Genomic DNA, 18,077 nt, shown 5'->3' on the forward strand with positions numbered 1-18,077 from the left:
GGATTTCAGGAAGTATCCGCACTGAGCTAAAGGCTAGAGCTGCCGCTTTGAAGGAGCGGGACTCTAACACGGAAGCTTATAAAAAAATCCCACTATGCCCTTCGATGAACCATCAAACAAGCAAAGCGTCAATACAGGATTGAATTGTACTACACCGGCTCTGACGCTCGTAGGATGTGGCAGGGCTTACAAACCATTACACACTACAGACGTGTACTGCGAGCATGCGCTGCCCAACTGGCAAGTGTCTTCACTGACATTTTCAACCTCTCCCTGTCCGAGTCTGTAATACCAACATGTTTCAAGCAGACCACCATAGTTCCTGTGCCCAAGAACACTAAGGTAACCTGCCTAAATGACTAGAGACCCGTAGCACTCACGTCTGTTGCCATGAAGTGCTTGAAAGGCTGGCCATTGCTCACATCAACACCATCATCCCAGAAACCCTAGACCAACTACAAGTTGCATACCGCCCCAACAGATCCACAGATGATGCAATCTCTATTGCACTCCACACTGGCCTTTCCCACCTGGACAAATGGAACACCTATGTGAGAATGCTATTCATTGACTACAGCTCAGCATTCAACACCATAGTGCCCTCAAAGCTCATCTTTAAGCTAAGGATCCTGGGACTAAACACATCCCTCTGCAACTGGATCCTGAACTTCCTGACAGGCCACCCCCAGGTGGTAAGGATAGGTAACAACACATCCGCCACGCTGATCCTCAACACAAGAGCCCCTCAGGGGTGCGTGCTCAGTCCCCTCCTGTACTCTCTCTTCACTCATGACTGCACGGCCAGGCACGACTCCAACACCATCATTGAATTTGCAGATGACACAACAGTGGTAGGCCTGATCACCGACAACGACAAGACAGCCTATAGGGAGGAGGTTAGAGACCTGGCCGTGTGGTGCTAGGACAACAACCTCTCTCTCAATGTGATCAAGACAAAGGAGATAATTGTGGACTACAGGAAAAAGAGGACTGAGTACGCCCCCATTCTCATCTACAGGGCTGCAGTGGAGCAGGTTGAGAGCTTCAAGTTCCTTGGTGTCCACATCACCAACAAACTAACATGGTCCAAGCACACCAAGATAGTCGTGAAGTGGGCACGACAAAACCTATTCCAACTCAGGAGACTGAAAAAGATTTGGTATGGGTCCTCATATCCTCAAAAGGTTTGACAGCTGCACCATCAAGAGCATCCTGACTGGTTTCATCACTGCCTGGTATGGCAACTGCTCGGCCTCCAACCGCAAGTTACTACAGAGGGTAGTGCGAACGGCCCAGTACATCACTGGGGCCAAGCTTCCTGCCATCCAGGACCTCTATACCAGGCAGTGTCAGAGGGAGGCCTTAAACATTGTCAAAGACTCCAGCCACCCCAGTCATAGACTGTTCTCTCTGCTACCGCACGGCAAGCAGTACCAGAGTGCCAAGTCTAGGTCCAAGAGGCTTCTAAACAGCTTCTACCCCCAAGCCATAAGACTCCTGAACATCTAGTCAAATGGCTCCCCAGACATTTTGCAGTGCCTCCCCCCCCTCTTTACACCACTGCTACTCTCTGTTGTCATCTATGCATAGTCACTTTATTAACTCTAAAGTATCTTACACTACTGGGAGAGAGAGAGACAGAGAGAGAGAGGATATGACATAAAGAAACACAGAGAGAGAGAGGGGAGAGATAGGGGAGAGATAGAGAGTGAGATGGAGAGATAGAGAGGGGAGAGATAGAGAGAGAGGAGAGAGATAGAGAGAGAGGGGAGAGATAGCGACAGAGAGAGAGAGAGGAGAGATAGCGACAGAGAGCGAGAGGGGAGAGAGAGATAGAATGGAGAGACAGAAAAACTGAGAGAGACAGGGGAGAGAGAAAGAAACATAGAGAGAGAGGGTGTAGAGAAAGAGAGACAGAGAGAGAGAGAGATGAGACCCGAGCTGTGTGTGTGTTTGTTGAGGGCCCCGTGCTGCAAATTGCATCTGTTCCTAATTACAGAGTGCTAATGAAGGCCTGTGTTCCTGGTGGGCCCACTGAGAGACAGCCTGGCCCCAGCCTCTGTGTCATAGCATAGAAGAGAGAGATAGGAGAGGAGGGGAGGGAAAGAAAGAGAGGGGAGAGAGGGGGGGAGTGGAGACAAGCAGGGGGAGAGAGAAAGAGGGGGGAGGGAGAGAGAGGGGGGAGAGAATACAACCCATATGTATGTTTATTTGTTTTCCCTTTTGTACTTTCACTATTTTGTTCGTTACAACACTGTATATATACATAATATGACATTTGAAATGTCTTTATTCTTTTGGAACTTCTGTGAGTGTAATGTTTACTGTTAATTGTTATTGTTTATTTCACTTTTGTTTATTATCTACTTCACTTGCTTTGGCAATGTTAACATATGTTTCCCATGCCAATAAAGCCCTTGAATTGAATTGGGAGAGAGGGGGGAGAGAGGGAGGGGGCAGGGAGAGATAGAGGGGGGCAGGGAGAGAGAGAGGGGGGAGAGAGAGGGAGACAAGGGTTTGCTAGTTAGCCATTCACTAACAGGAAGATTGGTGAGTGATAGTTTGATTTGGTTAGATTGGTTTGGTTAGCATGGTTTGGTTAGCTTGGTTTGGTTAGCTTGGTTTGATTAGCATGGTTTGGTTAGCTTGGTTTGGGGTTGCAAGAATGTTGAATGTACACCACATACATGTAGTCAATTAAACACAACACACACTAGCTTACCCTCACTTTAGATGTGACCTGTATCAAACAAGTTCTCATTTGCACTGTATGCCAGAGTTCTTAGGGCCTTGGCCCAGTGTGTGTGTGTGTGTGTGTGACCCTAATGAAAGCAGCAGGCGTAATTAGCAGGGATTTCTCAGCTAACGAGTTTTCTCCCCGCAGCCAGGGGAGTGGTGCTAGTGGGGTGGCCCGTGTACGACATTCCCACACCCTACTGAGAGGGCAGGTGGCCTCCACACTCACCCCATCCACCCTCCCTCCTTCCATCCTCCCTCCCTTCCTCCATCCTCCCCTCCTCCCTCCCTCCCTCCCTCACTCCCTCCTTCCATCCTTCCTTCCTCCCCCCTCCATCCTCCCCTCCTACCTCACTCCCTCCTTCCATCCTCCCTCCCTCCCCCCTCTTCTCATCTTCCCTCCCTCCTTCCATCCTGATCTCCCTCCTTCCCCCTCTTCCCTCTCTTCCTCCTTCCCTCTTCCCTCCTTCCCTCCAGCCCAACATTTGTGAAAGGCTTTCAAAACCACTCCTTCCTTTGTCTCAGTTCCCTGATGTTTGCTACAAGTTTGCAAAACATTTGTTAGCAGCAAGTCACAAGAAATTAGATGTTGCTTAGTCTTTTCCGGCAGGTCAGTGTTCATGAAAGAGAGGAGACAAGGAAAGGAAGCTATTTAGAGAAGCTTTTGCATTGATCTGTGGACTTGAAAACCATCAAACTACCTTCAATATATCCTCTACCCTTAATATACCCTCTTCATGTTTTTATTTACTGTAGTGTGTAATGGTTGTAAGATACTCAGCTAGATAGTGCCAAGACACCCCCTTTGGTCTCCAAGGTTACACATATTCCGACCACTGTCATTCGCCAGCATGTCTTCATTTCCCAGGACCCTCCGAGTACCAAACCGTCGAGGAGACACATGCTCTGTGTAATGATGACAGTGTGTGTGACATACTGTGTCTCTCCCCCCACCCCCATTTGACAAAGGGATCAGCCTGTATCTTATCCCCCCTCCCCTCCAATTACTTGGGGTAACTTGTGTAAACAGCCCCCCCCCTCCCTCACTTCATACCCCTCCCGGGCTCAGCTGTCATGCTCCTTTGATCAGGACCCCCGGCTCATTAATGCCCTTATCTTTAGCCTTAATTAGCGCCCAGGGTCACTATGGCCTCTAGAAACAGACGCGGGACCTGCTGAGCGGCGCTGCCGTCCCTCCGTTAGACTGTTAGACTCTGATCCCAGCCGATGGGGTCATTGACCCCGGGTTAGCGTGGTGGTGTGGGCTGTGGGTGGGTGTCATGTTGACAATAATGATGATGATGCGGTGGCCAACTGAGAAGCGATTGGCTGAGAAGTGCAGAACTCCAAACTTCAAGCCAGGGTAGGTCATTGGTCATAATTCAAAAACTCTGCTTTGGCTGTAAAAGGTCTTGCTTTAACTGATCCCATTACTTCTGTGATTGCTTCTGGGAAGGATGAATGGATGATGGATAAAAATGGTTGTATGGGAGGGACACTAGAGGAATAACACTGTCAGACCCCAGCATGGCTCTCATAGACCACTAAAATCAAATCAAATTTGATTGGTCACATACACGTGATTAGCAGATGTTATCGCAGGTGTTGCAAAATGCTTGTGCTTCTAGCTCCGACAACATCTGACAAGTAATATCTAACAAATTACACAACATATACCCAATACACACAAATCTAAGTAGGAATGAATTAAGACTATATACATATAGACAAGCGATGTCAGAGCGGAACGGACTAAGATACAGTAGAATAGTATAAAAAACAGTATATACATATGAGATGAGTAATGCCAGATATGTAAACATTATTAAAGTGACTAGTGTTCCATTCCTTAAAGTGGCCAGTGATTCCTAGTCTATGCCTATAGGCAGCAGTCTCTAATGTGATAGTGATGGTTGTTTAACAGTCTGATGGCCTTGAGATAGAAGCTGTTTTTCAGTCTCTCAGTCCTAGATTTGATGCACCAGTACTGACCTCGCTTTCCGGATGATAGCGGGGTGAACAGGCAGTGGCTCGGGTGGTTGATGTGCTTGATTATCTTTTTGGCTTTCCTGTGACATCGGGTGCTGTAGGTGACCTGGTCGGGTGGGTAGTTTGCCCCCGGTAATGCGTTCGGCAGACCACACCACCCACTGGAGAGCCTTGCGGTTGCGGGCGGTGCAGTTGCCGTACCAGGCGGGGATAGCCCGACAGGATGCTTTCAATTGCGCATATGTAAACATTTGTGAGGCTTTTTGGTGACAAGCCAAATTTCTTTAGCCTCCTGAGGTTGAAGAGGCTCTGTGGCACCTTCTTCACCACGCTGTCTGTGTGGGTGGTCCATTTCAGTTTGTCAGTGATGTGTACGCCAAGGAACTTGAAGCTTTCCACCTTCTCCACTGCGGTCCTGTTGATGCAGATAAGATAGAGGGATGCACCTTCTGCTGTTTCCTGAAGTCTCTATTGCTGTTGTGTCATCTGCAAACTTGATGATTGAGTTGGAGGTGTGCTTGGCCACGCAGTCTTGGGTGAACAGGGAGTACAGAAGGGGGCTGAGCACGCACCCTTGTGGGGCCCCAGGGTTGAGGATCAGCGGAGTGGAGGTGATGTTTCCTACCTTCACCACCTGGGGGCGGCCCATCAGGAAGTCCAGGACACAGTTGCACAGGGCGGGGTTCAGACCCAGGGCCTCGAGCTTAATGATGAGCTTGGAGATACTATGGTGTTGAATGCTGAGGCATAGTCTATAAAAAGCATTCTTACGTAGATATTCCTCTTGTCCAGATGGGATAGGGCAGTGTGCAGAGTGATGGCGATTGCATCATCTGTGGATCTATTGGGGCGGTAAGCAAATTGAAGTGGGTCTAGGGTGGCAGGTAAAGTAGAGGTGATATGATATGATCCTTGACTAGTCTCTCAAAGCACTTCATGATGACAGAGGTGAGTGCTAAGTCATTAAGTTTAGCCTTCTTGGGTACAGGAACAATGTTGGCCATCTTGAAGCATGTGGGGACAGCAGACTGGGATAGGGAGAGATTGAATATGCCTGTAAACACATTAGCCAGCTGGTCTGCGGATGCTCTGAGGACGCAGGTAGGGATGCCGTCTGGGCCGGCAGCCTTGCGAGGGTTAACACGTTTAAATGTTTTACTCACATCCGCCACGGAGAAGGAGAGCCCACAGTCCTTGGTAGCGGGCCGCGTCGGTGGCACTGTGTTATCCTCAAAGCGTGCAAAGAATGTGTTTAGCCTGTCTGGAAGCAAGACATCGGTCTCGGCGACATGGCTAGTTTTCCTTTTGTGGTCCGTGATTGTCTGTAGCCCCTGCCACATACGTCTCGTGTCTGAGCCGTTGAATTGCGACTCCACTTATCTCTATACTGAAGTTTAGCTTGTTTGATTGCCTTGCGAAGTGAATAACTACACTGTTTTATATTCTCCATATTACCAGTCGCTTGCAATGATTAAATGCGATGGTTCGCACTTTCAGTTTTGCTCGTATGCCACCATCTATCCACGGTTTCTGGTTAGGGTAGGTTTTAATAGTCACAGTGGGTACTACATCTCCTATACACTTCCTTATGAACTCAGTCACCGTATCCTTGTATGCGTCTAGATTATTTTTGCAAGCTACCTGAAACATGTCCCAGTCCACGTGATCAAAACAATCCTCAAGCGTGGATTCCAATTGGTCAGAACAGCGTTGAATAGTACGAAGCATGGGCACTTCCTGTTTGAGTTTCTGTCTACAGGATGGGAGGAGCAAGATGGAGTCATGGTCAGATTTGCCGAGAGGAGGGCGGGGGAGGTATTCCGGAAGCAATGAATATCAATGGTCGAGAGTCTTAGTAGTGCGAGTAGGACAGTCGATATGTTGATAGAACTTCGGCAAGCTAGTCCTCAGATTTGCTTTGTTAAAATCCCCATCTACAATAAATGCAGCCTCAGGATATGTGGTTTCCAGTTTGCATAGAGTCCAGTGAAGTTCTTTGAGGGCCGTTGAGGTTTTGGCTTGAGGTGGGATGTAAACGGCCGTGGCGATGATGGAGAATTCTCTTGGGAGATAATATGGTTGGCATTTAATTGTGATATATTCTAGGTCGGGTGAACAAAATGACTTGAGTTCCTGTATGTTCCCTAGAATTACACCATGAATTGTTAATCATGAAACACACCCCTCTGCCCTTCTGCTTCCCGGGGAGATATTTATTCCTGTCTACGTGATGTACTGAGAATCCTGCTGGCTTTACCGACTCCAACAGAGTATCCCGAGAGAGCCATGTTTCCGTGAAACAAAGTATGTTACAGGCCCCGATGTCTCTCTGGAAAGAAATCCTTGCTCTAACCTCATCAACTTTGTTATCCAAAGACCGAACGTTAGTGAGTAATATACTCAGAAGCGGTGGGTGGTGTGTGCGCCTCCTAAGTCGAACCAACAGGCCGCCTCGAGTGCCTCTCCTCCGCCGGCAATGTTTTAAATCGGCCTCTGGAATAAGATCAATTGCTCTGGGGAGAGTGAACAAAGGATCTGCTCCAGGGCAGTCGTATTCCTGGTCGTAATGCTGGTAGTTCTGGTGAGTTCTGTTACCGCCACTCTAATATCCAATAGTTCTGCCCGGCTGTATGTAATGACACAAAACATTTCCTGAGCTTATAATGTAAAAAATAGTCCATAAAAATATAAAAAAATACTGCAAAGTTTTCTTAGAGCTAGTCGCTATGCTGCCATCTCCGTTGGCAACTGGCTCTGCTTTAACTTCAGGGTCAATTCAATTCAAGCATAGATTAGGTCCTGAGAAAGGCCCCAGAGTATTGCCTTGGAAGACAGAAGCTGAGAAAGGCCCCAGAGTATTGCCTTGGAAGACAGAAGCTGAGAAAGGCCCCAGAGTATTGCCTTGGAAGACAGAAGCTGAGAAAGGCCCCAGAGTATTGCCTTGGAAGACAGAAGCTGAGAAAGGCCCCAGAGTATTGCCTTGGAAGACAGAAGCTGAGAAAGGCCCCAGAGTATTGCCTTGGAAGACAGAAGCATTGGAAGACCCACAGTTAGGGTCTACGGTGGAAATATATTCCGTTTTCTCATTCATTAGTGATCGTGAAATAAAATAAACCAGGAAAGAAATGTTTGTTGTTACAATGTACCTAACTTATTGCTATGAGTAGTTCACAAGAAAAACCATAGTGGTATGGACCAGCCCGACACAACGGAAAGAGAAATGTAGAGATCCATACTCACTTTCTCTCCACCCCTTTCATTTTGTAACGTCACCAGTATCCAGAGACCTGAGTGAAGAACCAATTAATTTAATATGCAAATCACTCCCTTGTCAGTCCGTGCGATTTCTGTTAATTAGTTTCCAGGATCCCCAGATTGAGATGGAAAGGAAGGATAGGGGGCAGAAGGTTGGTTCCCTGGGGGCAGATTGGAGAGAAGTGGAGGTGGTGGATCCTGTGAATGGAAAGGGGCCCAATGAGAGTATCAGAAACAACACATGTCAGGTCTAATTGGTACAGGTGTGTCCCAATAGTCTATAGTGGCATCCTCTCCTTGTCTTTTCTCCTTTGTGTGTACCTCATTTGAGGTCACAGGAAAGGGAGAGCCATTTGCTGGATGCATACCATGTTTTCCATACCCAAGCATGTTTCTATGTTTTCCATACCCAAGCAGATGAAGGAATGGAGACAAGGAGAGGAAGCCATTTTAGACTATTGATATGCACCCCTAGAAAAAAATGTGATATCATTAGCTAGTGAAGGAGAAACGTCTTCACTCTCCTAGAAACAAGTAGGAGAGTCCAACGGGAGGGCAGACTGATTCTCACCAGACACACCGACAGACACATCCGTACCCCCGAACCATTTATCATACTCTCCAGTGAGTGTGCAGTGTTGCATCCTAGCATTTTTTAGGATACATTAGTAACTGCCAAAGCCCTCTGACAGTGTGTCAATAATGATTCATTTCATTAACAGCAAATGTGTTGGAATGGAAAGGTGTATGTGTGTATGCAAGAGAGAGAGAATGAGGGTGTGTGTGTGTGGAGTTATTTGAGAAGAGTGCACTGTGTGGGAGGTGGGGTGTAAAAATCAAGCGGGGACCCTCAATGTTGCTAATTCATTTACAGATTTAATTAGATGGATGGAGCCCTTGCCGTTATTAAAACAGGGGGGAGAGAATGTTGCCAGCACTACAGCACTTTTTAATTACGACTCCACAGCCCCGCGTGCTGACGTCTGGGGAACCAGTTAATTAAAATGCTCATTATTTTACTTTTAATTAGTTCCCCCTCTTTTGTTTCCTCCCGCCATATGGCCATGTTCCGTGGTCAAATCAACTTAATTGAGCTAATTAAGTTGATCAGTTTAATTATTCAAAGCGCTCTGATTGGATGGAATTGTTACCCCATACCCCCCTCGCTCCAAACCCCTCCCCACCACTCCCACCCCCTACCCATAAAGTTGACGGTGGAATATTGGTTTCTGTTGCTTACTGATAGTTTGGCGCATCTTATCGCCGCAGTGCATTCACGTATGGAAATAGAAACGTAATAAGTTCAGTCATATCTATTGAGCGCAAACAAAGCCCCTCCAGCTGAGAGGCCCCATTAAAATATGAGAGTTTTGGCCCACCGTCAACAAATCGAAAAGGCAGCGGCCCCATAAGTTTTGTCCTTACCGCTGACCCTAAACAGTGCTGACATATGATACTCTTTATTGATCCTTCGCCAATGTTATTAGCTTAGCGCTACGCTGTCTTGCTGCCTGATGACTGAGCGCCCACTAGGCTAGCTGCATTCATTAAGCTGCTTTACAGGGTCAGTCTCTCCTCTGGCTAGGCTAATGACTTACGTTAATGAGAGCTGATTCATCCCAGTCGGTTGCCAACAACACCTCACAACTTTCCTCTCTCACCACCTCGTTTGTTTTTCCGTCTACAATAAAAAACATAATGTGTATTTTTTAAATCCACCCTTTCTGAGCCCGGGACATGCAACCACTTCCTCACAGGCCTGGACCGTGACCTTTGGCGCAGTAACTACGGCAGCACCTACCATGGTAAGACTCCTCAACCCGGGCAACCCGAGTTCAGATAGACAGCCCTTACCACTCTCTGTCTAGGTTCCTCGCTTCCTCTTTTTCCATTTTCCTTCCAATGTTTTTTTCTTTCTTCTCTCTAGCCATCATTTCCCATCTTTCCTTGTCTCTCGCTCTCTCTACTCATCTTTCCTAATCTTTCTCTCTTCTCCTCCTCCCTCTCTGTGGCAGTCTTTGGCACGACCATTCATTTCCACTGTTGCGGCCTTGCGGGAGCCAAACAGCTGTGGGAAAGGGAATGAAAAGCCCAGCTGGTATACTACACTAGTAACACTGGTGTGAGGTGGGAGGTCTACACAGACTAGCCTCCATTTACCACAAATGAGTAGGGGGTTTTGAAACAGGGTGACACAGGGAGTTACTACTACTGAACTTGTCCAATAAGAACAAAGATTGTTTTCCATTGTTAAAACGTTTTGCTGAAGATAACCCATGCTTCGCCTCACATGGACCCAAACAGACAGAGTAAACGCTATGACTCCAGCATCTTGCAAGGGGTTATGTCATTAAGCAGGATGAATGATTGAACCAGCTAGCTTTCATACACTGAAAAAAATATAAAGGCAACATGTAAAGTATTGGTCCCAGGGCGGCAGGTAGCCTAAGAGCGTTGGGCCAGTAACCAAAAGGTTGATGGTTTGAATCCCTGAGCCGACTTGGTGAAAAATCTGTCGGTGTGCCCTTGAGCAAGGCACTTAACCGTAATTGCTCCTGTAAGGCATTCTGTATAAGAGCATCTGCTAAATGGCTAAAATGTAAATGTTTCAACATCCCAGAAATGTTCCATATGCACAAAAAGCTAAGTTCTCTCAAATGTGCACAAATTTGTTTACATCCCTGTTAGTGAGCACGTCTCATTTGCCAAGATAATCCATCCACCTGACAAGTGTGGCATATCAAGAATCTGATTAAACAGCATGATCATTACCTTGTGCTGGGGACAATAAAAGGCCACTCTAAAATGTGCAGTTTTGTCAGACTATACAATGCCACAGATGTCTCAAGTTTTGAGGGAGCGTGTAATTGGCATGCTGACTGGAGGAATGTCCACCAGAGCTGTTGCCAGAGAAATTAATGTTAAAACTGTCAGAAACCTTCTCAGGGAAGCTCATCTGTGTGCTCGACGTCCTCATCAGGGTCTTGACTTGACTGCTGTTTAGTGTCGTAACCGACTTCAGTGGGCAAATATTCACCTTCAATGGCCACTGGCACGCTGGAGAAGTGTGCTCTTCATGGATGAATCCCGGTTTCAACTGTACTGGGCAGATAGCAGACAGCGTGTATGGTGGTGTGTGGGCGATCGGTTTGCTGATGTCAACATTGTGAATGATCAACAGCATTTTATCGATGGCAATTTGAATGCACAGAGATACCGTGATGATCCTGAGGCCCATTGTCGTGACGTTCATCCGCCGCCATCACCTCATGTTTCAGCATGATAATGCACCACCCCACGTTGCAAGGATCTGTACACAAATCCCTGAAGCTGAAAATGTCCCAGTTATTCACACAGTCATTGAAGAGGAGTGGGACAACATTCCACAGGCCACAATCAACAGCCTGATCAATTCTATGCGAAGGAGATGAGTCGCACTGCCTGAGGCAAATGGTGGTCACACCAGATAGGGACTGTTTTTCTTATCCACGGCCCTAACTTTTTTTTAAAGGTATCTGTGACCAATAGATGCATATCTCTATTCTCAGTCATGTGAAATCCGTAGATTAGGTCCTAATGAGTTTATTTAAATTGACTGATTTACTTATATGAACTGTATCTCAGTCAAATCTAAGAAATTGTTGCATGTTGTGTTTATACTTTTGTTCAGTGTAAATATTCTGAAATAACTGCCCATTTCAGAGTTCATAAAGTGAGACTTGAGATAGGCATGGTGTAACGGACTCCACACCCCGCATATAAACAGTGTAGTTATTCCCTCCGCAAGGCAATCAAAGAAGCAAAATGTCGGTATAGGGACAAAGTCGCTATTCAACGGCTCAGACACGAGCCGTATGTGGCAGGCTCTACAGACAATCACGGACGACAAAAAGAAAACCAGCCACGTCACGGACACCAACGCCTTGCTTCGAGACAAACTAAATACCTTCTTTTTCCGCTCTGAGGATAATACAGTGCCACCGACGTGGCCTGCTAAGAAGGACTGTGGACCCCCCCTGTCCTTCTCCGGCGCTGAGGTGACTAAGACATTTAAACGTGTTAACACTCGCAAAGCTGCTGGCCCAGACAGCATCCCTAGCCGTGTCTTCCGAGCATGTGCAGACCAGCTGACTGGTCTGTGTTTACGGACATATTCAATCAATCCCTATCCCAGTCTGCTGTCCCCACATGCTTCAAGATGACCACTATTGTTCCTGTTCTCAAGAAGGCAAAGATAACTGAACTTAATGACTATTGCCCCGTAGCACTCACTTCTGTCATCATGAAGTGCTTTGAGAAATAAGTCAAGGATCATATCACCTCCACCCTACCTGCCACCCTAGACCCACTTCAATTTGCTTAACGCCCCAACAGGACCACAGATGACGCAATCGCCATCACTCTGCACACTGCCCTATCCCATCTGGACAAGAGGAGTAACAATGTAAGAATGCTGTTCATTGACTACAGCTCAGCCTTCAACACCATAGCACCATCCAAGCTCATCAATAAGCTTGAGGGCCTGGGTCTCAACCCCGCCCTGTGCAACTGGGTCCTGGACTTTCTGACGGGCCGCCCCCAGGTGGTGAAGGTAGGAAACAACATCTCCACTTCGCTGATCCTCAACACTGGGGCCCCACAAGGGTGCGTGCTCATCCCCCTCCTGTACTAACTGTTCACCCATGACTGCGTGGCTACACACTCCTTCAACTCAATCATCAAGTTTGCAGACACAATAGTAGTGGGCTTGATTACCAACAACGACGAGACAAGCCTACAGGGAGGAGGTGAGGGCACTCGGTGTGTGGTGTCAGGAAAACAACCTCTCACTCAACGTCAACAAAACAAAGGAGATGATCGTGGACTTCAGGAAACAGCAGAGTGAGCACCCCCCTATCCACATCAACGGGACAGCAGTGGAGAAAGTGGAAAGTTTTAAGTTCCTTGGCGTACACATCACGGACAACTGAGATGGTCCACCCACACAGACAGTGTGGTGAAGAAGGCGCAACATCCCCTCAGGAGGCTGAATAAATTTGGCTTGTCACTTAAAACCCTCACAAACTTCTACAGATGAACAATTGAAAGCATCCTGTCATCCTGTATCACCGCCTGGTACGGCAACTGCACCGCCCGCAACCGCAAGACTCTCCAGAGGGTGGTGCGGTCTGCACAACACATTACCGGGGGCAAACTACCTGCCCTCAAGGACACCTACAGCACCCGATGTCACAGAAAGGCCAAAAAGATAATCAAGGACAACAACCACCCGAGCCACTGCCTGTTCACCCCGCTACCATCCAGAAGGTGAGGTCATTACAAGTGCATCAAAGCTGGGACTGAGAGACTGAAAAACAGCTTCTATCTCAAGGCCATCAGACTATTCAACAGCCATCACTAACACATAGAGGCTGCTGCTTACATACAAACTCGAATCATTGGCCACTTTAATAAATGGATCACTAGTCACTTTAAATAATGCCACTTTAATAATGTTTACATCTCTTACATTACACATCTCATGTATATGCTGTATTTTATACCATCTATTGTATCTTGCCTATGCCACTCAGTCATCACTCATCCATATACATGAATTCTTATTACATCTCTTTACATTTGTGTGTATTAGGTAGTTGTTGTGGAATTGTTAGATTACTTGTTAGATATTACTGCACCGTCAGAACTACAAGCACAAGCACTTCGCTACACTCACATCAAATCAAATCAAATCAAATCAAATTTATTTATATAGCCCTTCATACATCAGCTGATATCTCAAAGTGCTGTACAGAAACCCAGCCTAAAACCCCAAACAGCAAGCAATGCAGGTGTAGAAGCACGGTGGTTAGGAAAAACTCCCTAGAAAGGCCAAAACCTAGGAAGAAACCTAGAGAGGAACCAGGCTATGTGGGGTGGCCAGTCCTCTTCTGGCTGTGCCGGGTAGAGACTGGATGGAAATTACAAATGTAATGGCTGTGCTCAATGCAAAGGCACTTATAAATGTAGATCCTTCAAACACCCACAAACAGGGAAATCGATCCCAATAAAAGGTGTTATTACGTGCTCCACTAAGGCAGCTATTTATCTTATAACTTGTCCTTGTGGTAAAAATTATGTAGGTAAAACAAAGCGCGAATTAAAAGTACGTATCTCAGAGCACCGTAGCACCATTAGGTGTAAAAACTTGACTTATCCAGTTGCGGCCCACTTCTTGGAGGCAGGCCACTCGATTTCGTCTCTGCGTTATATTGGCATCGAACATGTCACCCTCCCTAGGAGAGGGGGTGACCTTGATAATTTATTGTTAAAACGACAGGCTGCCTGGATCTTTAATTTAAAGACCCTTGCGCCCTTCGGTCTCAACGTAGACTTTGATCTGAAGCCATTCTTGTGATTATTGTGACTTTGCCATTGTAATTGTGTGTAAACTTGTATAGTCAAATTAATCTATGATCGTATGCTATCCATTTGTTTCTATGCTGTTCTTTGTATGACATTTTAATATTTGATTATTAATTGTCAGATTCAACAGAAGATCTCTTTGTTTCTTGGGACCTAGAACAAGCATCTCTGTTTTGTCCGAGTTTAAAAGTAGAAAGTTTGCAGCAATCCACTTCCTTATGTCTGAAACACATGCTTCTAGCAAGGGCAATTTTGGGCCTTCACCATGTTTCATTGAAATGTACAGCTGTGTGTCATCCGCATAGCAGTGAAAGTTAACATTGTGTTTTCGAATAACATCCCCAAGAGGTAAAATATATAGTGAAAACAATAGTGGTCCTAAAACGGAACCTTGAGGAACACCGAAATTTACAGTTGATTTGTCAGAGGACAAACCATTCACAGAGACAAACTGATATCTTTCCGACAGATAAGATCTAAACCAGGCCAGAACTTGTCCGTGTAGACCAATTTGGGTTTCCAATCTCTCCAAAAGAATGTGGTGATCGATGGTATCAAAAGCAGCACTAAGGTCTAGGAGCACGAGGACAGATGCAGAGCCTCGGTCCGGTGCCATTAAAATGTCATTTACCACTTTCACAAGTGCCGTCTCAGTGCTATGATGGGGTCTAAAACCAGACTGAAGCATTTCGTATACATTGTTTGTCTTCAGGAAGGCAGTGAGTTGCTGCGCAACAGCCTTTTCTAAGATTTTTGAGAGGAATGGAAGATTCGATATAGGCCGATAGTTTTTTTATATTTTCTGGGTCAAGGTTTGGCTTTTTCAAGAGAGGCTTTATTATTGCCACTTTTAGTGAGTTTGGTACACATCCGGTGGATAGAGAGCCGCTTATTATGTTCAACATAGGAGGGCCAAGCACAGGAAGCAGCTCTTTCAGTAGTTTAGTTGGAATAGGGTCCAGTATGCAGCTTGAAGGTTTAGAGGCCATGATTATTTAACATCGGGTAAACCATGTGTATGTGAGCAATAAAATGTGATTTGATTTGATGATCATGAGTGGTTCTGCTTTGTGATGCACCCCTTCGCTGGCCTCAAATCAAGCTATTTCTCCAGAAACCTGGAGAATAGTTTGAATTTTTCGCAAGTGATCTGGCCCTTTTGGGATAGGCACATTGCATAATTGACCGGAAGGGATGTTTCATAGGTAGAGATTTCGCGATAGAAAGATCACTGTTTGTTGGCTTGTAAAAATAGTCTCATACTAGACAGTCTATACAAAATCCAATTTACTTGACATTCACAGTTCATTATCTGCTATAAGCAAGTTCACACTATCGAGCTAGTTACAGATTTTCACACTTGCACCTCAATAGTTAGCTAGCTATAGTTTTGTCTGTTACTGGCAATAACATTGCATTATACCTGGAGCTACAGCTACTCCTGACCTCCAAATTGTATCTGCAGAATGGGAAGAGCTCTGTGAGTTAGCTAGCATTGTGTCCTTGGTTAACCAAGGCGTCTGCTGGCAACAGGATGACAATGTCAGATACATTCATGATTTTACACCATGATATTGTTTAGCTAAGACAATACACGGCATTAGCCTTGACTGTCTGTGTGTTCAGATAGGAAAGGCATTGACTCTGTCAAGGAAATTGCATATGAGCTCTGTCATGTAGACAAAAGATGCCAAAAGCTGATACTTGGTTATTGCTCTACCTCTGAATAGCTTGTGTATAACTCCAAGGACATCATTCCTAATTAACAGGATGTTGAGAATCATACAGTGCCTTGAGAAAGTACTGACACCCCTTGACTTTTTCCACATTTTATTGTGTTACAGCCTGAATTTAAAAATTATTACATTTAGATTTTGTCTTACTGGCCTACACACAATAACCCATCATTTCAAAGTGGAATTATGTTTTTAACATTTTGTACAAATGAATACAAAATGAAAGGCTGAAATGTTTAGAGTCAATAAATATTCAGCCCCTTTGTTATGACAAGCCTAAATAAGTACAAGAGTAAAAATTGCTTAATAAGTCACATAATAAATTGGATGGACTCACTGTGTGCAATAATAGCGGTTAACATTATTTTTGAATGACTACCTCACCTCTGTACCCCACACATACAATTTTCTGTAAGGTCCCTCAGTCGAGCAATGAATTTCAAACACAAAGACCAGGGAGTTTTCCAATGCCTCGCAAAGAAGGGCACCTATTAGTAGATGGGTAAAAACAAGCAGACATTAAATATCCCTTTGAGCCTGGTGAAATTATGAATTACACTTTGGATGGTGTATCAATACACCCGACGCTGGGCCAATTGTGCGCAGCCCTATGGGACTCCTGTGATCAAACCAGGGTCTATAGTGACACCTCTAGCACTGAGATGCAGTGCCTTAGACCCCTGCCCCCACTCAGGAGCTCTAATATTAACATGTATTGACTCAGGGGTGTGAATACTATGTAAATGATTTATTTCTGGCTTTCATTTTCAATAAATTTGCAAACATTTCTAAAAACATGTTTTCCCTCTGTTATTATAGGGGATTGTGTGCAGATGGGTAAGAAAAAAACATATATTTAATACATTTTGAATTCAGGCTGTAACAACAAAATGTGGAATAAGGGGTTTGAACACTTTCTGAAGGCACTGTATGCCCTCATTTCCCAGAGTGCCATGTGAAGGCCTGGAGCATTTGGTGCAAGGCTTACATTGGTCTTAGAAATGTGAATTACATCCGACAGATTCCCAGATAAATTGAAGGGATGTCGTATGTAAACTCAGCAAAAAAAGAAACGTCCTCTCACTGTCAACTGTGTTTATTTTCAGCAAACTTAACGTGCAAATATTTGTATGAACATAACAAGATTCAACAACTGAGGCATAAACTGAACATAAACTGAACAGACATGTGACTAACAGAAATGGAATAATGTGTCCCTGAACAAAGGGGGGAGTCAAAATCAAAAGTAACAGTCAGTATTTAGTGTGGCCACCAGCTGAATTAAGTAGTACTGCAGTGCATCTTCTCCTCATGGACTGCATCAGATTTGCCAGTTCTCGCTGTGAGAAGTCACTCCACTCTTCCACCAAGGCACCTGCAAGTTCCTGGACATTTCTGGGGGGAATGGCCCTAGCCCTCACCCTCCAATCCAATAGGTCCCAGACGTGCTCAATAGGATTGAGATCCGGGCTTTTCGCTGGCCATGGCAGAACACTGACATTCCTGTCTTGCAGGAAATCACGCACAGAACGAGCAGTATGGCTGGTGGAATTGTCATGCTGGAGGGTCATGTCAGGATGAGCCTGCAGGAAGGGTACAACATGAGGGAGGAGGATGTCTTCCCTGTAATGCACAGCGTTGAGATTGCCTGCTCAAGCTCAATCTGATGATGCTGTGACACACCGCCCCAGACCATGACGGACCCTCCACCTCAAAATCGATCCCACTCCAGAGTACAGACCTCGGTGTAACGCTCATTCCTTCGACGATAAACGAGAATCCGACCATCACCCCTGGTGAGACAAAACTGCGACTCGTCAGTGAAGAGCACTTTTTGCCAGTCCTGTCTGGCCTTGCGACGGTGGGTTTGTGCCCATAGGCGACGTTGTTGCCGGTGATGTCTGGTGAGGACCTGCCTTACAACAGGCCTACAAGCCCTCAGTCCAGCCTCTCTCA

Source organism: Oncorhynchus masou, chromosome 28 (assembly GCF_036934945.1).
Source record: "Oncorhynchus masou masou isolate Uvic2021 chromosome 28, UVic_Omas_1.1, whole genome shotgun sequence".
In the NCBI taxonomy this organism is placed as follows: Eukaryota; Metazoa; Chordata; class Actinopteri; order Salmoniformes; family Salmonidae; genus Oncorhynchus; species Oncorhynchus masou.